This window comes from Perissodus microlepis, chromosome 2, assembly GCF_051167445.1.
Source record: "Perissodus microlepis isolate ML-2025 ecotype Zambia chromosome 2, ASM5116744v1, whole genome shotgun sequence".
NCBI lineage: Eukaryota > Metazoa > Chordata > Actinopteri > Cichliformes > Cichlidae > Perissodus > Perissodus microlepis.
Genome location: NC_140462.1, coordinates 8,749,501 through 8,772,939, shown reverse-complemented (window position 1 = coordinate 8,772,939; position 23,439 = coordinate 8,749,501). Strand labels below are relative to the sequence as shown.

At 42.7% G+C, this 23,439-nt stretch overlaps 1 protein-coding gene and 1 long non-coding RNA gene across 5 annotated transcripts in view; one reads left to right on the top strand and one right to left on the bottom strand.

The window, feature by feature from the left end:
- Positions 1 to 206: 206 nt before the first annotated feature.
- On the bottom strand, positions 207 to 5,250 carry LOC146392224 (uncharacterized). 3 transcript variants are annotated; one of them, XR_014801645.1, is made up of 4 exons: positions 4,931 to 5,250; positions 4,275 to 4,471; positions 2,282 to 2,343; positions 207 to 490 (listed from the first exon to the last, which is right to left on the bottom strand). It is a non-coding gene; the product is annotated as an uncharacterized LOC146392224 (long non-coding RNA). The 3 variants fall into 3 exon arrangements; XR_014801644.1 differs by having other exon boundaries at positions 4,317 to 4,471; XR_014801646.1 differs by lacking the exons at positions 4,275 to 4,471; positions 4,931 to 5,250 and adding an exon at positions 2,465 to 4,257.
- The window catches only part of nexmifb (neurite extension and migration factor b), a 50,985-nt gene continuing 29,489 nt past the window's right edge, over positions 1,944 to 23,439 (top strand). For both annotated transcript variants that reach the window (XM_084943729.1, XM_084943720.1), the window contains exon 1: positions 1,944 to 2,064. The gene's annotated coding sequence lies outside the window, so the exon portion shown is untranslated. The remainder of the gene's footprint in view (positions 2,065 to 23,439) is intronic.

Below are 23,439 nucleotides of genomic sequence, written 5' to 3'. Positions count from 1 at the left end.
ACTGACAGCTGACACTTCATGTTTCAGTCCGTTGTGCAAAAATGTTGAACATTTGCTTTTTGCTGCCTTTCCTTGTTGTGCACATCTGATGGAAGTCTTTGTCATTAGCAATAGCAAACTCTAATTTTAGAGAGGCGGATGTGAAACACACAGATTCTAGATACGACCGACAGTCACTGCTATGTGCAAAAAGACCACCTCCAGGGAGAATTTTATTCTATTTTATTAGGCAAACACTACAATCAAAGATTCAACAGATCTGTCTGCAGTATAAAACTGTATATAAAGTTAAAGCAGGGAAGGGTGAGTCCTTTGCCCCACTTGTAAAACTGTCAGAACCCAAAGTCCAAGACTAGAGTCGGCAGTACTGTGGGTCACCTAACCTATTTAGCACGCTGACAACTTGCATAGGGTTTGGCAGTCATCGTCCTACATCTTCCACCCTGTGCAATCACCCGCCTTCAGCCTGAAGCATGTTGTACGCCCTGGCCTGCACAAAGAAACACAGAGGAGTGACAAAATGTGAACAAGTGTTCAGGTGGATCTTAACTGTGCAGCTCACAGACCCTCAAAAGAAATATCTATTATGGAAGTGTTGATTTCTAATAATAATCTAAGCCTGGACGGTGTAACACACATGCACTAAACAGCCCCCTTACCAAAAGAAAAAAAGTGACAGTGTGGAACATAAGTAGACTACAGTAGAAATGCAATCAAATACCGTGGTCTACTGGCTCACAGCAACTGTGTAAGACACGCAGAAAACCACTCCCAAATCAGTGCCACTTACAAATGTGGTTAGTTAATGATGCCTGTCTACCCTGTCACATGTGAAGGATGCACTTTGGCCTCTGAAAAATGAAATCAGGTTGTTGCCACTTTTTAAAATAACATTTTATGTTTTCAGTGTGACAATCGATCAGTATTCAGGGAAATAATTAAATAAAACATTTATTTGTGAACATAAGCTGAAAATTGGACAGTGACATCTAGCCTAATGATTATACCTTATACACACACACACACACACACACACATATAGGATTTTTTTCGTTTTACATCCACCTGTCCACCCGATGACAAAATTACTCTAACATATGTACTTAAATCCATAAAAATACTCCAAAAACATTGTCTCCTCTTGAATAGACATTAATAACACAAAAATAATCATGTACATGCAAAACACGTTTTTTTTTTTTTAAAGTAATGGTTTATTGAGTTTGCTAATCAAATTCATACTGAGAGAGCGAGACAGAGAGAGAGAGAGAGAGGGAGAGACGCTCAAGTCTCCCCAAATATCGCTTCCAGTCCGGTACGCATTGTGAGTGGGCCTATCACACAGCACAGCAAACATGAGTAGCCTATTCATTATTCATGTCATTGCAGTTGCCCTGTTATGATACAGTCCTATTTGGAGTGGGCTATACCTGATTTGCTCAGCGCGTCCGTCAAAGCAGTGCGTGGCCCTGCGTCGGCTGGCTGTGCGCGCTCATAGGTCGGACCAAGAAGAATCGGAGGGGGAGCAAGTAAAGTGCGCGCCTACGAGACTGCGCGTCGCAAGGAGGGGTAGAGGTTCAGCTGAAAAAAAAAAAAAGAAAAAAAAGGAAGGCGAAAAAAAAAAATACACCGTGACAATGGCAACATCAAGCATCTCGTAAAAGGTAGATAACAGGCGAGGGGGCGCCACGAATCGGGAGTTTGAGAGGCGACGGCCCCTGTTGGTCCCGAGAAAAGCGGCGATATTAGGACATGCTGGCTGCCCTATAGCGCGTTTCCTGGAATACGAATTCTTCCGTAATTGAAAATGGAGCGGCGGGGGAGAGGAGAGTCGCGCTGTCTCCATCATTGAGAGGCGCGTCCACCTGCTATTACTGGAGGCCCGGGCTGCTGCTGCTGGTGGTGGTGCTGGTGGTGGCGGCAGGGGAGGGAGGGTTGGGGGACATGCAGGGGAAGTGTTTGTATTTCGGGGGAAAGACGCATCTCTGATACTGTCCAGGGCAGCTGAGAAGGATCCCATTGCGACGGGGGAAAAAACGCAGTTTGGGCGCACACGCTCTGGAGGTAGGCAGAGAAAACGCTATTATGCTGCTATTCAGCGTGCCGTGTGTATTTGAATAGAGAGCGAGCTCTATTTGGTATGCACAGGACAGCCTGATTTATACACATACACACACACACACACACTGATTTATATCCCTGCCTTCTTGATTTGGTCTGATCGGACATTTTATTCAAAGGGGGAACTCACACCATGCATGCGGTGTAGTAGCAGCCCTACCTCCTTGGGACAGCTGTCGTAGCCTACATTCATTCGTCTCTGCTCCATCGATTACCTTCTCCCTGCGAAAAAAAAAATACCCCCACTTACTTAAAGCACAAACTCCGATCTATTCGCTTAAAGCTCACAAATTCAATCCAAATACAGATGCCACGTGTGGTTGTTCGCGTTGATGCCAGTTACCTTGCACTGTTTGCATGTTTTGAAGGCAAACACTGGCCTGTGGACGTCATTTTGAAGCAACGTAATGCATCCCGAGCAGTACACTGGCCCAAAATGAATAAGAAATGAATAAAGGGGGAATAATCTATAGTCCAAACTGATGAATGATTCATGAATGAGCTATTGAAACCTAATGAGATAACACATCATCTCTGTAGGCCCCTCCACTGTGATGGCGAATAAATGATTCATAAACGGTTTATAAGCACAAATCCTTAAAATTGGCCTAAACATGACGATAGCAGAGGCTCACACGCAGGTGCACCAAGGCATGTGTGAATGCCTGCACTGTCGGGTCACTGGATCAGTAGCTTACTGTGTCTGTGCTCCCCTGTAAGGATGCTTCATGACAGATGTTTACTGGATGTCCCAGTCTACCACACTGTCAGCCAGAAGAGCTGCTCTGAGAAATAATGAGCTGCAGCCCAAGATAACAGCCTCTGTGCTTGGTTGTTGTGGAGGTGTAACTTTGTTTTAAATAGGGATTTAATTGGATTAAATTTTAACGAGCTAGAAATGTGCCTGCCTGATATTTATTGGAATGCCTTGTAAGATGGGATTTTCAAATTAAAGAAGAAGAAGAAGAAGAAGAAAAACTTGGCAAATTTATCGCCACAGTTAATGATCTGTTCAGCTCACAGTTATTGACCCGGCATGACTTGGTTTTTGATTTGTGTTTGAAGCCTTTGTAGCCTACTTGACAGGGTGCTTTTGACTTTGCTGCACGTTCTGAGAACATTGTTGGATTATTAGCTTAAAGAAAATATGTAATATGTGATGTTAAACTGCAGATGTCCAAGGGTGGGGAGTGGGGGCAGGTTTAGTGAGCTGTTTGTAAAATGTCTGTCCATCCCCACTCCTCTAATGTGAGGACAGGAGTGGAACCCAGATGGAAGGCCATGCATTGATTGAGTCAAAGAGAGCCTATAAGAGGGCCAAATTGAGTTGACACGTTGATGTGGGTGTCATTATCACGTGTGACGGCACAGTGTGCCATTGGACCCGAGGCTATGTGACGTGTGGAGGGGGAGAGGGCCTTGTTTCAGGATCATAGATACGGAAATGATGATAGCTATCATATCAGCCGTGGCTTCGTTCGGCGGCGTGCCACCGAGCGCGCCGTGGAGATTTGTCTTTTACGGCATTTGCCACTCACATCTCCTTCTGGTCAGCCTCATTGCTGTCACCAAAGTGCCATTTTCCGTTCGGTTGAAATTGGGTGAGAAATTGAGCCCAATGACACATTTCAGCACCGTGGCACGGTTCCACGGCAGCGAGGACGGCACTGGCAGGTTTTCTGAAAATGTGTTTAAAATGCTATCCGAGCGTTATGTTGCAGCAATAAAACCAGCAGCTTGTGTACATAGTCTCTTATCTTCCCCTGTCCATGTGTGCACCGTGGCTTCTCCTCTGCTCAGCCTAAAGGCACGTGTTGGGCCTCTACTCTCATGTCTCTTGAATGGGAAAGAATCTCAATTACACACAATGAATGGCTCCTCATTAGTAATCCTTTTCCCTACAAGTGCTCGCATTCTTCATATCTCAGGGTCATGCTTCTGGTTGACAGTGTGCGTATGTGTGTACCGAGCTGCAAACATTTATTTGTGTTATTGATTATTTTTCCGTAATTCCCCAGTCGCTTATGTTGCATTATCCTGCTAGAGCACAGGTGAGAACATCTCATTAGGCATACAGAAAGGCCATTCCTAGCTCGTATGGAGCCCTGCTGTGTTTTATGCTTGGAGCGCTGTGGTTTTCAGTATAGAAGCACCTTAGCCGAGTCTCGGTCTGTGCAGAAGCACGCTGAGCTCACCGGGGCCGACTGCATGTTTAAGCACACTGTGCTTATGCCAGGCCACTGTGTGCTGAGGCCTGCTGTCTCGACCGCAGCCCTGTGCTGGGGTTGTGACGGGCTGGCTGTGGCCCAGCGGAGGCAGTCTTTCTCTGTGCTGCTGCTGCTGCTGAGTTCTGTAATTAAAGGCAGAGGTAAGTCCAGGGGAGAAAGCTGAGCTCTGATTGCTTTTCATGGCCGCGAGGAGAGAGCTGCAGTCTGTCCTGAGGGACTGAGGCGCTGCTGAGCTCTTTCACCGCCTGCTCCGCTCCCCCCCACCCAGACAGGAGCCGTTCCAGGGAAGACACGCACATTTGTTTTCGCATACTACTTGCGTGCGCACAGACGTAAACATACTCCAATGCAATCTGCAGCACGCACACAAACACACCATGAAATGCACAAATACTGTACACATGCACTGGCTGAGAGAGGGAAACATTTTCCCCTGTAGCTGAAAGTCAAACTGTGCTAAACTGCTTTAAAGAACGCCCCGTTTTAAAGAACTCAAGTGTCAGTGTGAGGCGAAAACTGTTACAGTGCCGTCATGTAATGAATTAGAAACAACGCAATCAGAAAGACATTAAGGAACTCACCTTTTCATTGGCTGCTCTTCAGCATTGACGGAGCAGTTCATGTGTGAGTGGGCTTAGTAAGTGTAGAAGTGAGCCCACCCCTCCCCTCCTCTTTCACTTCCATGGCAGCAGCCAAACCTACTCTGCACTCGGAGGGCAGAGCAAACACAGCCATGCTCACGTATAGGATCTGGGTGGGCCCCAGAGCTTTTAAAAAAGATGAGAAAAATGGCCTCAGTGCTCGCCTCTCCTCTTTCTGTGGACTCATTCATGACAGCTGGCTGGTTAAAGCACACTGAGGGTTTAAAGCATCACATGCCTTACAAGTCGTATCAGAGAGAATCCCATGGAAAGCAAAAGCAGAGTACTTTGAGGATAGGAGCTTTAAAAAGAAAGAGAGAGCGAAGGAGGGAGGGAGCGTTTGGATGCTATTTAAATGCCAAGTCCGGCCACATTTTTTTCTTTTCCTACGTGTTCATGAATTAGTTCTGCCAAGATAATTAAAGTAATGCATCAGGATTTCAGCCATTAACAAATAAAAGTCCAATTAAACTGGGGTCTATTAAACCACTTTCCACATTGCCTACTTGATCTCAATATGTAGGCTGGTGGCCACTGGGACCATGAGCATGCAGGCTTGACGTTCATAGCTCATTTCCTGCTTCCACATCACACTCTTATATTGCAGATAGATAGATAATGTGAAATTTCCCCTGTTCTGCTCACACACTCTCCCGGGCCCCCTTGTATTTTCAGCTCGTGGGATTCTTGAAACAGATAGTGAGATGCGATGCTGGCAAATTTGAGAAGGATACTGAAAGAGGCGGAGATCTAACGCAGTGGACACAGGTGCGCCGTTATGAATGGTGTAAAAATGGCATATTCACAACGTGACTGGAAAGAGAGGAAGGTATATGACAGGGTTGGATTTTAATTGGTTTCACACAATGTGCTCCTATGCATTGTTTCCTTTATAATGGTGCACACAGTGGCAATAGCAGCTCAGTTTTTTGTTATATAATAACAGTAATAGATTCCTCTTGTCTGCAGTGCCCCTGGTCTAATTCAAACATGTTTTTTTTTTTTAAACTAGATTCCTCATGTTTGAGCCGTTTGGAGCTCTACATTCATGGACACGTACTGTCAGTGTCCCGAATACTGGATAATAGGCCACATTTGTTAGCCTTATTTTTGATTTGGTGGTTGAAAAAGGAGTGGATGTGGGCGGGTTGAAAAAAGAAGGACTAATAAGGTGAAAAAAAGGGACCAAAACATTAGGTAGGATGCAAAAAAACAACCCAAAACAAAACAGAGGAGCTGCATAGGAGATGGGGGACGGACATGGTGGGAAGATTAGAGGAAGGGCTGGATGGACAGACGGAGGGAGAGGGGACAGAAACAACAAGAAAGACGTAGTTAGTGTTGGTGGTGGGGGTTCGGGGCACGTCTTTCCAGTACAGCCAGTTGGAACAAACAAACGGTTGCGAGACAGACAGTGTTGTTTCTAATGGGAGAGAAGCTCGCTGTGCCCTGGATGTTTCCCTCCACCTTTCATTTTCTAAATGCTGTTTTGTCTGTTCACCACTTAACAAGCCACCAGTGCCTCAGAAAAGAAAACCACGCTTTATTTGCTGCTGTACATAATTACCAGCCATTCAAGACAGACTTGTTTGCTACTCTAAACGATGTTGTGAATTTATGTACAAATAAGAGACAGGCCATATTTTGCTGTAAATCTTCATCTTCTTCTTTTTCTTTCTCTTTTTTTCGCTCCCCAAGTCGAGTATTTAAAATTGATGGCGTGGCCAGCGTTCGCTCAAAGATCTGCTGTAATTCACTTCAGTTTAATTGTGCTGCTGTTTGTGGAGACTGCGGCATTTGTGCCCTAATCAAACATTAGAGGTAATTGAATCAAATGGCTATTTTTAATCATAAGTTGTGGTTGATGCAGGCGAGCATGATGGGAAGAAGCGAGAAAAAAAAAAGGAGGTCTGTGGAGCAGATGCAACGGTCTTTCTGTCAGATGCAGTCAGCTGACGGATGGCGCTTTACTTTTCATTTACCATAGCGCGCCAGAGGCAAAACATAATCCATGCATACTGCTTCTGAGCAGAAGTCAAATGAGAAATGTTTTTGAATATCTTAACACAGAGGATGTGAATTGCGTTGCATACATGAATTTCAAGTTGGATCTGACCCTGATCTGTTGGATGATGTTGCTGATGATACAACAGCATGACTGCTATTCTACTACGGGTAATAATTATAATCATTCACAGCTAGTGGTCCTTGTCACAGGAGTGGGACACAATGGAAATAATAATTAGGACTTCTCATTTCAGATGCATCGCAGGAGAGTGTATGAAGTGTGTACTTTGACTTCTAGGATGAACAGCTGTGTGTATACTCGCCTGTTTCTCAGTGTGTGTGTGCTTTAGCTCTAGCAAGGCCCAGTAAGATTTCTCAGTCTCCTGGTTCTGGGTTTTCTTCTGCTTCGGGACTCCTTTTGTCTCTCGCACACTCACACTTACTGTATATTTTCCATCATGACAGTGACCCAGTCTCTGCTGTCATAAACAAGCAGCTAATTGTAGCGTAAAGATACTTGAAGGGCCAGGATGTCAGCTTCACATTTATTCTGGGCTCACCCCTGACAGCAGCACTGGGTGACGTACCGAAGCTCTGTCATGCGCAAATAGACATTTTTCAACTCACTATCTCTCGGTGCTCTTCTAACCCATTTCCCCAAGTCATCACTCAGCAACACTGACAGAATACGACCCGCATATATCACAGTTGAGCCAGTAAAATGCTCTCCACGAGGAGTCAAATATGCACCTCAGTGTAGCCGCTGCTGATAAAAGGGCTAATTCATCATTTAGTCACACAAAGCCTCAGAGATTCTTTGTAATATTGGTTCAAATTCAGCATTGCTGCATTTCAATGAATAATATCCAGGTTTTCCGATGTAGGTATTTAGCTGCGATTTTGAATAAAGTGCCGCATTTATTTGTTCCGTTTATGCATCTCTTTGCATTTTGTATTCTCATTATGATTGGTTGTGCTTTTGTATGAATAATCACTGAAATTTGTCCATCGCAACAAGCACCAGAACCAGCCAGAAGGCGGGCACCGAATGCCTGTGCTGTTTACTCTGTCTTTTCTTTTTATATCATATACACTGATTAAAATTGTTCTTTCGCTCATTGTAGAGCGTGTAATTTAATTAAAGTTGCTGTTTGGTGGCTTTGGACTAGGGCTCAAGTAATTAGTGAGTCAATCAATCATTTTCTTGATTGTTAGGAAAATAATCTGCAACTAATTTGATATCTGTTTAAGACATTTTTAAGCAGAAATTATTAAAAGAAAAGAAAGAAAAATCCTGCTTCGAGATAGTCGTCTTAATTGAGCGGATCTGCTGCTTTTCTTTTAATAATTTAAGGGTAAATTGGCGCGTTAGTGGCACAAAAGGGGGAGTCTGTAAATAACAACAAAAAAAATCGGTGGTTGCGGCTTGTTTAAGGCAAAATTAAACTCACAATGTACGAGGATTGCTTTGTTTTTTACAAGTCAGTGGAAGGAACAGTCATTATTGTGTGATACAAGAATACAGTTTTTGAGAAGGGGGGGGGGGGGCTACAGATGTAAATGTAGTCACTAGTGGGGAAGTGAAGTGGAAAAATTACATTTAATAAGATGCTACCAGTGATGTCAAGGACATGCTTGGCCCTCATCGCTGTTATTACTTCCAGTGAAAACACATTTTTGTTGCTCCTGTCGTCGTTCTGTTTCTGTCACTTTCGGCTAAATACTTCGGGAACATCACAAGACCAGGTATCTCCCTTTTATATTCAAATAACTTTGTGTATTACCTGCTCCTTTGAGATCTCCCTTTGAGGCGTGAGTGTGTATATGCACTTGCATGAGTGCACGTTTTTTCCTTTTTGCCTTTTGTGTGCAATATTTGGGATTTGCTTATGGTTTATTTATGTGGGTAAGTCCACTGAGAGAAACTCTTTGTCACGGGAGAGCCGGTGTACAGTCTGTATGCATACTTTATAGCCATATGATCTAATAGGTTTAAAAGCCGCTATCAAAGATGTATGCTGCTGCGGTGTTTTGGCTCGAGTGATGAGGCCTCTGGAGATGCGGTGTCTTCGTGTGCATTGTGCATGCTGTACTGTATGTGCTACGTGCTCAGCGTTCGTGTGTGCGTGTGTATGAGTGTGTGAGTGGGTGGGTATTACTCATGTTGTGGGGACCTAGATCAGTTTACACCGTCATATAATGGGGACTTGTCTTCCTTATGGGGACAAGGCAGGTCCAGTACTTTAAGGTGAAGAGTTGTTTTAAGGATAGGGGGTTTGCAGTTATGATTAAGGTTAAAGTAAGTCTCCAGCAACTGAACTGTAGTCAATATAATGTCATCTAGTTATAGAGGCACAGAGCTGTATATGTGTGTGTGTAGATATATAAATATTGCTTTTTAGGGGCTGCCCGTTCTTTCAGAAGCCCTCTGTGCTGACTCTTAAGACCAGTGTACCGTGAGTCTACCTGGACTTACCTACCCGACTGAAGATTAGGAGTAACAAACAGTGTAACACACTGTCTGTGTTTCTCTCTTGTGCTCTTACAAATCAACCCACCACTATTCAGACTCCACGGTGAATGCAGTGACAGTGTGCCAAGCATTCAAAATATGAATGTGTACATGCACGCATGCGCACATGTGCACATGCTTAGTCTTGGCCCCTGACTTCTATGTGGGCACGGAAGTTTGTTTGTTTTTCTGTTGTATATGCATGAATCGGTCATGTAGTAATAAAATTAGTTATGTTTTTTTTTCATCGCGTGCTGCACAAAACGATAACGGGCGAGCACAGTTATTTACCGAGTGCCTACAAGGAAAGCGTATTCAGAGGACAAGGGCTCCATTGTTGAGAGAAAAGAAAAAAAAAATGGTAACAATTTACACTTTGACTCCATCTCTGGGGGCCTTACCAAATGTTAATTTAAGTTCCCATTATAAAATGTATTTAAGTGAGACTAAGAATTAATTCCATTATTCTTGGAGGCAGCTGGGGCTTCTGGATCCGTTGAGATGGTTTTCTGCTCCCTCCTGAGACCTGTGGGTTTTCCCATCACTTTTAAAATCAATTACCTTTCTACCTCCCTCGCCTCTCCAACTCTCTCTAAGTACTCTTGTCATATTCTTCATTAGAAAACCCACCACTTCACCTATAGCTCACTATGAACACCTCAAGCGGAGCACTGTGTATTTTTAAGCGTTCGTGGCACATGTGAGTGGCTCACTGTGATTTATTAATATGTCTTGCACAGTGGCATATAGGTGTAGGACTGCGCAGCTTCTTTCACAGCATATAGACAGTGTTGCTGCCTCAGATATAAATAGGAAGACAATCTGTGGCTGGGTAAGACCTGTTAGTCCTATTTGACACTAAAGCCACAACAAAGGCATTGCTGTGCTGCTGCTGCTGAGGAGCGTCTGCAGCCCTTGGGAGAGATCATGTTATTTTCCCTTGTGCGCCATCTCACAAACATCTCACTGCACTAACTGAGGGGAATAAGCATGGATGGGCTTGACGGCTGCTTCCTATTTTAGTCATCGGCAGGTAGGCGGATGAGTTGAACTGTGGAGGATCTCTGTGCAGCGAAGTCTTCGTCTAATTAGTTTGTCTAATTATGTCTTTGTGCTGGAAATTTCTCAAATTAGTGGTATCGTGCTGAATGTGAGCATGCTCATTATGGTTGTCATGAGAATTGTTGCGGCAGTTGGAAAAGAGACGAGAAAAGGGAGCGCGCGAAGGAGTGTCACTGGACCCAACAGCTCCCCTTGGTCTAAATCCCTTTATCTAATACAAATATCTGGTAATGGGAGATGCAGCACCCTAGCTTTGTCCCAGGAATTCGCGGGGGGAATGTGACACCCCTCCCTTCCTCCGTGTGCAGGAGCTGCACCTATTTGTGGTAGACCACAGAAAGGTCCCCTTTGATTTCCCTTCCTTGTGTGTCAGCTGCAGGAGTGTCAGGGAGCATCAGGGATGTAAGTGTCTCACATGAAGATGTTTTTTGATTTTCCCTCCTCGTGAGGTGCCACTGCATCAGGAATGAGGACCCCCCTCCCTTTTTTTTCTCCTCGCCATCAGCTACAACACCAGGGTGTTTCTCCTGGTGACCAAGTGGAAGGGGGGGGGGGACGAGCGTCCTGCATCACCTGCCAGCGTGCACGCTATTTTCCCTCTGCATGGCTTCTCCTCTTTCTTTCCTTACTTCATTTTTCTCTCCCTCTCTCTCCTTTTCATACAGTCCCTCTTTCTCTCTCTCATTCACTCTTCCCCCCATCTTGGACCTACAGTAATTGGTATTCCGAGTGGCAGCTGGGATCCATACAAACATAGCAGACAGAGGGAGAGAGCGCGAGCGAGGCAGAGTGTGTGCGAAGAAGAGAAAGACATGCAGGCAGAGAGAAAGAGAAAGCCAGCAAGTCAATACGCTGGTTCATTAGAGCACTGAGTCACAGTGGCCGCTGCCTCGTTTGTTTGTGTTTGTCCAATACTCTGTCTTAAGCAGAACCCACTGCCTCTGTCCGCTCACACTGGCAAACCTGACAGCAACACACCCCGGGCTGCCTGGTCGCCTGTGATATGGGCTTTTCGGTGCCTGTGAGTATTTGGACATATCAGCTTATGAAATAATTACCAAATCAATAGCTCTGAATTAAGCAAAGCCAGGCCTTTTCTCGTGATTCCCAGCAGCCGCCGCGGCCAGGGCTGCAGCGAGGCCATTAAGGCTGGTGGGAGTGATGCTGTAAGTGTTTGCTGTGTGCTCTTTAATAATCACGCTGTGATTGAGTTATGTTTAGCATAACTGATTATGTGTCAGCAGTGCAGATATTTTTGACCGGATTACCCGAGGTGTTGATGAGACTCGAAAAAAAACCCCAAAAACCAAAAAAACCCAAAAGCCTAGCTGATCTTGTTATGGCAGCGAACGTAAAGACGGCGGGCCAGTTCTGTGAAATGGAATTTAGAGATGGGGGAAAAAAGGAGAGGGGCTCCATTAGGAAACAAAAATAGGATTCTGCAGTTATTGAAAATATGAAAGTGGATGTTCCGAAAAAACAAGAGAGAGGAGTGTTCTCTGGTCACGGCGAGCTGAGAGCAGACCACTTGTCAGGATATTGAAAGAGAAAGAGAGAGCGAGAGAGAGGGAGAGGCAGGTTAAGAGAAAGGGCTGAAATGACCTGTTCCTCTCTTCGAGGCCTGTTTATTTTGGAGGAAATAGTAATATGTCGGTGGCTGTGTGTTGTCTGGCTGGGCTGCTAGCTCCCAGGGCCCTCGTGGTGCACAGTGACCTCTCATTACCACTGCTTGAGGGAGCGTGGAACGGAGGAGATCACTCCAAAGGGCAGCTGTGTAGATGCGCCTAACCTTTTAAACCATCAGGATACGTCAACCATACAAATAACTCATTAACCTTATCCATTTAAATGAAAAGCTCCCACTTTTATCCCACACCCCGTCTTCTACTCTGTATTAGATTTGTTTAATTGGCCATTGCACATGATGAAAATGGCAAGTCCCTTTCCAATGTGGTATGGTCAAGAAAGCCTTACAGGAGGCCAATGGGGATTTGTCCTCCTTTGCCCCAACACTTAATGAAGCTGGTTTAAGATTTGGGGCAAACAGAAGAAAAATACGGGGTTGTGAAGGTGAAATCGTGTTAGCATGTGTGTGCGTGTGTTTCTATGTTGCTTAGGAAGCGGCCTCCCGCTCTGTCCAATAGCATAGGAGGGTATTGATTGGAGGAGCTCAATAGCTTGGGCCTTTTAATCACCTCGCTCAGAGGCTGCTTTGTCCCACAAGCTTAAAGAATAAGTGCTGGTAATACCCCTGTGCATATGCACACAGCCACCCTCTCCCAGCTCCTCCCAGACTCACACAGGCTCTAATCAATAGGCCTGATTAACACCGGTTCTCATTTGCCCCCCCACCAAATATTTTGCCAACTTTTGCTTTAATTCAGGCGCAGTCTGGTAACATTTGAAGCCCACAGCCGTGGAGTTTCTGCTATTCTGACGAGAGATTTAACCTGCGGCACCTAGAGCTGGATCTGAGCGCATCAAACGACAAATGCTTGTTCAGTGAGTCTAGAATAATGTGCTGTTCTGACCCAGTTGTAAAGAAAACATTTAGACTTACACATCAGATTTCTAAAAATGGCTTTTCTCTCACTCTCACTCTCTGTTTTGCACTGTCTCCATCCCTCTCCTCCTCTCTCAGTCTGTCTCTCTGCCTTCTTGGCTGTCATTTCTCTTTATACTGTTTAGAAATGCTGTACATTGTGTTACAGGGTTGTGACTGATAGCCTGCCAATTTCAGCTGTGGCACATCAGAGAGGCTACCCCCCCACCCCCCTCACCGAACACAGAGAGACACACATTAAAGCCGTGACAGTATGCTCCTTTTACTGCTCTCGCTGATTCCATACTGCCCGATTAAGTGTTTCGCAAGAAAGCTGGGTTTTTATTTATTATTGAGGACGAACACTGAAAACACACAGTGGCCAAAACTGCAGCGCAGAGAGCGTCTCGATGCAGGAAAAACACAGAAACTCCCTCTTGGCGTGGTTTGCGCTGTAGACGTGCTGCAGCTTTACGGGCAGCAGACAAGAATTATTCTTCTTTCTCATCAGCGATTCCGAGGCCATTAATATTTCCATCTGCGCGGCCTATCAATAAGCCTCTAAGCCGGGTTTCGAAAACTAATAACATCAATGACTTTAAAAGGGAAAACAAATATCAAAGAAAGGAGGCGTATTAGCAGCCAGAGATGGTGAATATCGAGATTTGAGTTTGTAGACGGAGCGGTGTTGTTGTTCTGTCCCGTGCCCTCCTCATTATTAGCCCCAAACACATACAAACACATGACTGACACCCTTCTCTGCATTTTCCTGCCTTGTCTCCCTGGCTCCTTTCCCGCTGCCCTCCCTTTCCCATTGCCTCATTCGCTCTCTTTTTCTCTGTGTATCTCCTTTCTTCTCCTTCTGTCCTCTGCTACCCCCCTCCTCCCACCCCTCCTGCCCCTGTCCTTTGGTTTTGAAGCCAAGTAAAGGAGTCGCTTTCTGAAGCAACGGGGAAATAATTTGTGGCTCCGAGAACAAAGGGAAGTCTTTACTGTGAGAGTAATGGAACGGATTTTTGTGATGTGGATGGAACCGTCTTCATTTTAGCCTCTCATTTTAAAAAACAAAATACTCGTAAAAGATTAATTTACTGAGAACAATAATAACTCTGTTATACAGACAAAACAGATTTTTCTTTTATATCAGGATTATGGTTGGTATATTTAAAAAAAAACCACAAACACATAAATATATATATATATATTTGTGCTACAGTTGCATTTTTGGTGATTTCAGCAGAGTTGTAAAAGTTTGCATCTAAATTCAAGCTGCTGCAATATCACCACAGTTCTAAAAAGGCCATGTGCAACCCATTATCATCACATATTGTCTGCAAATTCCTCAAAGCCCTTAGGAGAGCCCCATACCCACTTATTGAGCTGTTATCAATGAGCTGCTTTTGTCTTGGCTCAGGAGACTGTGGACATATAAGCAGGACATTTATTGTGTTGAAAATAAGGAGTTACGAGGCCAGAGATGCAGTGGATGTCTGCTGAAGGCTTACTTCAGGCTCCTCAATGTGTATTTCCTCTTCATTATTCAGGCTTTTTAATCCAGTAACTGGTTTTTTGCTTTCACAAGCAAACTTGTATCTTTCTAGGATCGTAGATGTGTTGTTTTTTTTTTGCAGTACTCTTTCCTGGAAGTAAAAAAACAATAAGCTAACCGAACACCAGCATGTAAAGGACAGAATAGAAATTTTGTAGCTTTTAAAAAATATGCTGGCATTACTGAAGTGAGGGAATTAGTGACCCTTTTGTATTCAAGATTCTCGCAGTAACCTGAAAATCCACTACTTAATCATTAAAAAAAAATATATATATACATAAATAAGATTTGAAATAATTTCCAAAGAAAGTGAAGTAGTGGGTTTAAGTAGAGCCCTACGATTTAATGACCCTCCTCACCTTATTGCTTTCTGGCTCTCTGGTAGGTGCTGAAAATCTCCTGGACTTTTCATTGAAGGCATAAAGATGTGTAGCTGGGCATTCAAAGCAGATTAATGCTGGTAGAAGACCACAGATTTTGTCATTATAATTGTCGGTCTGCTCTTTCCCTTGGATCTATGCGTATGACACACTCAAATAACTCTATCAGTTAGGACTATCAGATAGCGTACTATTTTAGTACCCTGGATTTTATAGTAGTGTAATGTTTCCATTGTTTGCAGGCTGGACCGTGGCTAAACCTTTTTTTCTTACTGAAACTTAATATATATCTTAGTATACATATCCGTATACACGTACCTCAACTCGCCATATTGTTCAATTGCTTGATAATGTAGATATCGCAAGTTCAAATCGAATAGGGAGAAATTATCCAGTGAGCAGCAGTTCTCTGGGCAACAATGCCTTTTTGCTGCCAGAGGTCAGAGGAGAAGGTGTTGAATGCATTAACCTGATAGGAAGGTAACAGTAACTTCAATGACCACTTGTTACAGCCAAGGTATGCAGAAGAGCATCTCTGAATGCACAACACATATCTTGAAGTAGATGAGCTACAGCAGCAGAAGACCACACCAGCCAGTCAGCTAAGAAAAGGAAACTGAGGGTAGCATTAGGAGACAGCCACTCAGTTCCTACACATTTATAAGTAAATTACTACAGCATGTAAACGTCCTTGTAATCCTGCCGTAAAAGAAGAGAGACAACATCCTATGAACGTTTCCGTCTCCACACCTACTTAGGTTGTCAGTTTTGGGCCATTTGAATTGATAAAATAAACTTTTTTAAGCTAGCCAGTGTCGGCTAATTAGCGCTAACGTTACTTTAAAGATGAAGACTTTTTTCGCCCTGCACTTCTAAGCTCTCTGCAGTTTTGTACATTTTCATCCTGGTAGCATCATAAAGAAAGGGATTCTCCACAAGCTACATCAAAGTTTGGGAAAGATGGGGGTCTGGCAGGGCATAGTGACTGGAATACTGTGCTTGGATGCAGTATTGGAATCCCAAGTGCTCAAAACTGGCAGTTTCTTCACATATTTTTATTTTTTGTTCACTTAAAAGGAGATCTAAATATTTATGGCTTTTTAAAAAAAGGAAGAAGAAGAAAAGTTGACAGGCATGTGCTACAGTTCTATCCAGTGTTTGGCTGGCAAGCTACCCTCCAGCTCTCCGCGCCGGTCACATAACCGAAAGCTATGAGCTTAAGAAGTTGCTATTGTTAAAAAAAATAACCTTCTCTCACATCCTGCAAACAAGGAGCAGCGTGATTGTTCTTTTGGAGTTGAGTTTCTGGCAAGATATGCTGGTGGTTGAATATTCGCTCTTATTTCAGCTTTGTCTGGTTTCGTCTCCACCATCTGGGTCCTTAACATGCTAGATGCTTGACTTTGTTCTTTTGATAGGTGCTAACTTTGTCTGCTGTTTGGTTCTGGGCAGGTACTGAGACATATGTGGTTTTAATGGAGCTTTTTATCTTCAAAAACTATGCCTACAAGGTTTAATGACAGCAGCTGTGGCAAAAGCATAAGGGGGGGAGTGCTAAAACACAAAGGCTTAGAAGGTGTGGTGATAATTCTTGTGATTAAAGCGTTGTCAGGGACCCCTTATGTTACACAGTTTAGATTTATAGTAATTAATAATGCAGGTTTGAAGAAACTGACTGCCAACCTACAATTATAACTTAGAGAGTGATATGAATTGCCATCATGTCTCTTTGAAGACATGTCAGTGATACTTTCAACAGAGCCAGGTTAGCTGTTTTCTTTAGCTTTTAGCCTTTATGCTAAGCTAAGCCAAGCTGATAACTAACTAATACCTGTTTGTTCAGCTCTATTTAAAACACCCTAACATAAATAAACTGCTTGTTTAAAGTCTTCCTGTGATGTTTCAGAAATTACTTTTTCAGCAAAAAACATGTTAAGATAATAACGCAATTAAATATATATGATTAGTAAGATGCTAGCAATGCAGTTTACAGTTTTCCTGATATTGCAGAAATACTTAAAAATAATACTTTTTTTTTCATCTCTAAATGAGGTTAAAATACTAAATGAGCAAAATATGACAATGAAATATTCAAAAACTGAATTTGCAGTCTAGACAGTGAGTGAAAGCGCTGAAATGATTAATGGTTTTAGCCAAACCAATATAACCCCCACAGATAAGGTGTGTTTTTTTAATGTTGTGAAACAGTAAATCCTAGTATGAATACTAATCAGAAAAAAAAGAATTGGCATGATTGGTGCAGCTCACGTCAGGCCACAGAGAAGAGGGAGATGTGTTGTTTTTGTAGCAGCGGCACAGAGTCCTGCATCACTCCTGCAGCCTCCTGCCCCCTCAACACTGAGGAGAGTGACTTAGCTTCCTTTCTGGTAGCTGTTAGAGTCACAGCATTAGTCATCTTTAATTCTCAGCCATCAGCACAGTCTGCAGGGGAACAGACCTTACAGTGACACAACTTTACCATCCCTTTGTCACCAATAATTAGACATAACTGTCTAGTGATGTGCTGTTAGCGCACTGGTAACAATAAAAACATAGTCCAGGTTTGAAATGCAGTCATATTCATTGTGTTTAGCGCTGTTAAAGATTCGATTATTAAAATTACACTTACAAACAGTTAAAACATATTAAAACTGTTATCAAGAAAGCTGCAGGGCACACTTGATGGGGTTTAAATCTCCACTGTAGACAAAAATATGAGTGCTTATAAACCAAAAAAGTCAGTAGATTAATATGTTGCTCTCGATGCAGATACCGGCTCAATACACTGCAGCAGTAAAGACATTTAGCACTGATTCTTCTTATTATTTTAAACGTCTTTGTTTTCTTTTCACACACAGCTCACTCCATATACATATCAGCTGTTCATGTGGAGACTTAATTATTTTGCAGTAGGTGAAAGAGATGTTATGGTCAGATGTACGAGCTGAAATAAAAAGGCTAAATTGCAGTTGTTTATGTAACATATGTGCAAACAGCAGCTTTAAAAAATCGATATAGCCTCTGTTTGTGAAGACCTGTTTTGAAGCCTTGATTTTAGTATAACTGCCAGCTTGAGTTTTTGAGGCCAGAATTGAAGATATTTGTGAAAGTGTGTGGAGAGCTACATTATTCTCTGGTACTGCTAAGTTTGGATAGCAAGCCCCATCCACCGACTTTACAGGTACCTGGTATTACCTGGCTAAGTAGCAGAGAAATCATTTGACTGGCTGTTACAATTAACTACACAGCAAGCCATGTAATTAATTAAGTAACGGCATTAAAAATGTTCTAAAAGATGCCATTAGCACAAACACGGTCAAGAGGTCAAGCTGCATGATTTGTTTAGCGGCCTAGTCGGCACCCACTTGTCAACCAAAGCAGCCACAGTCTAAATAATGTATAACTTTGGCACGTTAAATGAGGGAGTAAAAACCCTCGTGAAGGGTCCTGAAGGGGCTAAACTGTCTTAAAGCTTTTGTACCAAGGTGTAATGACTGGTATTTTAAGATGGAGTAACTCACTTTCAGAGACAGCCTCGAGTGGCAGGTCGGCCTTGGCTTCATTTTTTTTAGTTTGCTGCTTGTTGTTTAGTGGAAGTGCCGACACCCTCCAGTGGCTGTAGTGAGCGTACAAAGGACTTGGTTTTAAAAGATGGATCAGCAAAAAACTTTGGACTTTAGTACAAAAAGTAGTCATAGTACTTGGCTAAAGCTTACTAATTCATTTCTTCTGTTCTTAATCCAAACAGTAATCAGAAACTGGCTTTAGAACTTCCTTTTCAGTGGTTTTCAAGATTCAGACTGATGTGCTCTTGTCCGACTGACAGGTGTTAGATGTATTTGCTTTGCGGGCATGAAAGAACAACAAACTTTGTCATTTGTTTCGTATTGTGCAATTCAAAATGTTCAATTTTATTCAGTTCAATTTTATTTATATAGAAATCACAAGTCACAACAGCAGTTGCACCAAGGTGCTTTATATTGTAAGGACAAGACTACAATAATACAGGGAAAAGCCCAGCTATTAAGTGTCCCCCTTTGAGCAAGCACTTGGCGACATTGGGAAGGAAAAACTCTCTTTTAATAGGAAGAAACCTCCAGCAGAACCAGGTTCAGGGAGGGGGGCCATCTGCCACCACGAATGGTTGGGGGGATTGAGGTGAGGAATACAGGGCGAAAAACACACTGTGGAAAAGAGCCTGAGATTAATAATAACTAATGGTTGACTGCAGAGTGCTGTGTAAGCACATAAAGAGTAAAAAAGGTGAATGAACAAGAAACACTCAGTGCATCATGGGAAGTCTCCCAGTAGACTACACCTACTGCAGTGGAACTAACAGAGGATTTAAGTAGAGAGAGTGTCTGTCTCCTGAATCCAAACTGGGAGCTGGTACCACAGCAGAGGGGTCTAAAAGCTGAAGGCTCTGCCTCCCATTCTACTTTTAAATACTCTAGGCACCACAGGTGACCTCACAGTCTGAGATCGATACGGTACTATATGATCTTTAAAATAAGATGCGAGAGCCATAATTTAAAAGCCAGACGAAAAAGGTGTTTATCCTGCATGACAGTGGCACGCCTAGTGTCGTTGTCACATCAGGTAGTAGCTTCAGGTAGAAAAGCCATGAAATAGTTGCCAGAAATGTCTATTTTACTGAACCAATTTACTGAACCATGTGACAAATTTGTTTTAAAAAATTAATGACATTTTAATTTAATATGTGACTTTTAATTTGTATCGTATTTGCTACATCTGGCATTTAAAAAAATTGCTTAAAAATGTATTGTGTGATTTATTTAGAGTAAAATCACACTGATGATGCAGAAATCTCAAAAACTCACAAAGAGCTCTATGTATCAAATATGATGCACTAGGCTTTAAGGGGTTAAATGGTAATCATGAAAACCCAACAGAATGTTAACTTTGAAATCTAACACACAAAAAATACTACCGTACAAATGAATCATCAATAGAAAACAATGTAAAACAGCCCGTAGGTGTTTGGCTCTCACTGCTGCATCATCATCATTCATTAAGCTGTAAAAACACAGTAATGGTGTTATCACAACAGGGTCGTTGAAGCTTTGCTTCTTGTGGTTTGATGTTCTTAGAAGTTTGGGCGATCGGGCCACATCCTAAAGGATCCTCGAGGAGCATTCAGAAGGATCCTCCATCATCATTCTGTCTGTCATTTTCTCCACATCACCTTTACCATCTTCAAGCGCAGGGAGCGAGCATGTGAAATGGGACGTTGTCCGTGCATACAGCCATTAATCACAGGCGCAGAGGTAGTAAACAGTCTTTGATGGTCATTAGAAAACAGTTCTATTACAGAGGTTACTATGTCTAGCGGTTAACCTTCTCCTCTTTGATGTATAGCAGCATGGGTGTTTTAGAGCAGGAGAGGAGGAGGAGGAGGAGGAGGGGAAAGCATCCTCACCTAAGCTTGGAATGTCCCCCTTCAGCAGCTTTTGAATCGTTGTGCAATCATCGTGCAACCTTTTGTTTCCCTCCCCCCAGTGCTGCTCCTGCTACCCCCCCCCCCCCCCCCCCCCCCCAACCATCATTCCCTGCCACCCCTTGTTCTCCCCTCCCTCCTGTCATCTGAAATGTGCCCTGCATAAGTGGAGGCAGCTGCTTAAGTGCTGAGAAAGGGAGGAGAAGGGGAGAGTGGAAGTGGAAGGAGGGAGGTAAGGGCCGAAGAGAGAGAAAGAGAGAGTCTGACTCACAGTTAGCTTTGCTTTCCCTCCCTGAATGCTGCAGCATCTACTCCTCCCATTGCACTCAAGGTCTCTCTCTCTCTCTCGCTAACACACGCACACATTCACTGACATTCATGTGCACAAACACGCGCACAGACACACGCACATTTGCAAGCATAACTAAGCTCGGTTCAGTATTTTACTTGAGGTTCGGTGGTTGTTGAGAATAATTTTGTATTGTGCTGCCTTGGCGCATTATTGACTTGAGAGGCTTTATTGTCATCTTGTTTTTTGTTATGAAATTTTAATGCGGACCCTCGTAATTAGGGTGGCTGTATTTGATGCAGCTGCCAGCCTTATCTGTGTGCTGGTGGTGGCGGTGGTAGATGCAGGGCTACTGATGCAATACAATAAATATCACATGGTTAGTGACAATTGTCTCTGTCAATAAAATGTCAGATGAAATATCTCTGGAGCTTGAGGGCAATTTGGCAAGGGTTTGTGCCTGTGTCTTTAGTGCTCTTGTGACAGTGGGCTTCATAGCTAAAAGCACACTCCCCTGCAGTGGAATTACATAGTGGCGGTGACGCCAGCAAAAGCTCAGGGCTTTTATCAGCTGTCATTCACACAGGAGAAGCTGGATAGAGGCAAGGCCACCACGGTGTGGAAAAGGACAAAAGCCCAATGCTAGGCTGTTATTGTAAAGGGAAAAAACAGCATCTAACAAGGTCAGAGAGGCACTGTGGTGGAGTTGGTGCATTGTTTCAGTGACATAACAGTACTGTGGCCTTGATTTTGAACCACAAAATGCACTTTGTGAGGAAATGCTGATCTTCACGTCTCTAATCAGCTACTTAATTTGCTTTATAACATTTTGGATGTGTCACCTGTAAGGTAACATGTTGCACAGTTTTGCATATGCAGCAATTAAAACAAGGTAAGGTATTTGTTAAAGAATAAAACTGGACACTTGCCATGATTATTTTGATATTTAAAAGATGATCAATGCTCTGCATTTATATGTACTTTAAGCTAATGCAAAGATTTTACTTGAAAAAAATAACACCACTCAGTTTCTATTATATTTATATAGCACCAAATCACAACAACACTCACCTCGAGGCACTTTATAATGTAAGATATGGACTGTTTAACAAAGCTTACAGTAGCTGCATTCTCAGGCAGTCTCCCATCCAAGAATTAACCAGGACCGAACCTGTGTAGCTTCTGAAATCGGGCGTGCTCAGGGTGGTGCAGCTGTAAGAGAAACTCATTTTGACTTTGACTGCAGTAGATTTTGTAATTGGTTTTTCACAATGTGACCCTCATTTGTTAGCTCCTGTATAAAAAGAAAGAGAGAGAGAAAAAAAATCACACAAAAGGTGTTAATTTTTTTTTATTCAATATTTTTTTGAGAAAATGAAAATTTGAAATGCACATGGAGGCAGTCAGCTTCACTGACCTTGGGCTTGATGAAGTAAACTGCCAGTGCTGTTATTGTAAGCTATGACTTCTAGTGTTTGGGTAAAGTGAATGTATGACAGTATCCCCTCAGACATAAAAGCGTCCATTGGCATTTAACTACTGCTGTCCACATTGGTCATAATTTGCATATATATTCAATGCAAAAAATACACTTGATGATCACAGTGTCCATTCAGTAATTATCAAACTGTGTGTCATTAAAACGGAATAGTTCATTAAAAGTTATTGTAGGAAGCTACATACAGTACTGTGCAAAAGTCTTGAGCCATCCCTGTTTCCTTTACATGTCAACCAAATCAAGACTTTTTTGGTCATTTTTTGAGCAGTACTTCCCTAGGCTTTCTGAAGAACTTTCAAAGTTTGTCTTTGGGCAGTGGCTACTTTTTCACTGTCTTTTTTCAGTTCACTCCTTATACCAGACCATTTTCAGACAAACTCTTTTTGTTTGTTTAAATAAATAATTTCAGCATTTTAAAAAAATGCATCTAACTGGTAAAAAGGAGTGTTTTATTTACACATTACAGAAAACGTAGCGAGGGACCATTTTTAATTTGTGTCTTTAGGCACTTTGTTACTAACAACTTGTTGTTAAAACACATAATATTTCCCATTTCTTCTCAAATTTATGAAAAATGTCAAAGATAACAGTATTTTTGCACCAACAAAATGATCCCCAAACGGCTATTTGCAAAACAAACTGCACATCTCAGCATGGTGTGCAGTGTGTCCTTAAAAAAATTGAGGAAACTACAGTGTCAGGCCTAAAACCATCTAAAACAGATGAAAGTCAGAACTATCAAAGGTAAATGAACTGGACTGAACATCAGCGTCAACGGGTTTTATGGCATGATGAATCCAGATTTGAAATGTTTGGTTCTATAGATATGTAGAGAGGAGGTCAGGGGAGAGGTACGACAGTGAGTGTTGAGAACTTGGTGGATGATCTGTCATGGTTTGACGCAACATATCAGTGGTGGTGGCGATCTTGTTAAATTGATGAAATTATGAACGCAGAAATGTAAGGTCAGATTTTGTAATAACACCTAAAAAGCATCTGTTTGGCAACAGCTTCATTTTTCACCATGAAAAAAAATTTAAAAGCATACCTGGACAGGAAAAACAGAATGGACGACCATCAGTCGTGGATTGGTCTCCCCAGATCTGTGATCAAGAATAAGGTGGTGATACCAAATACTGACTTTTGAGCTTG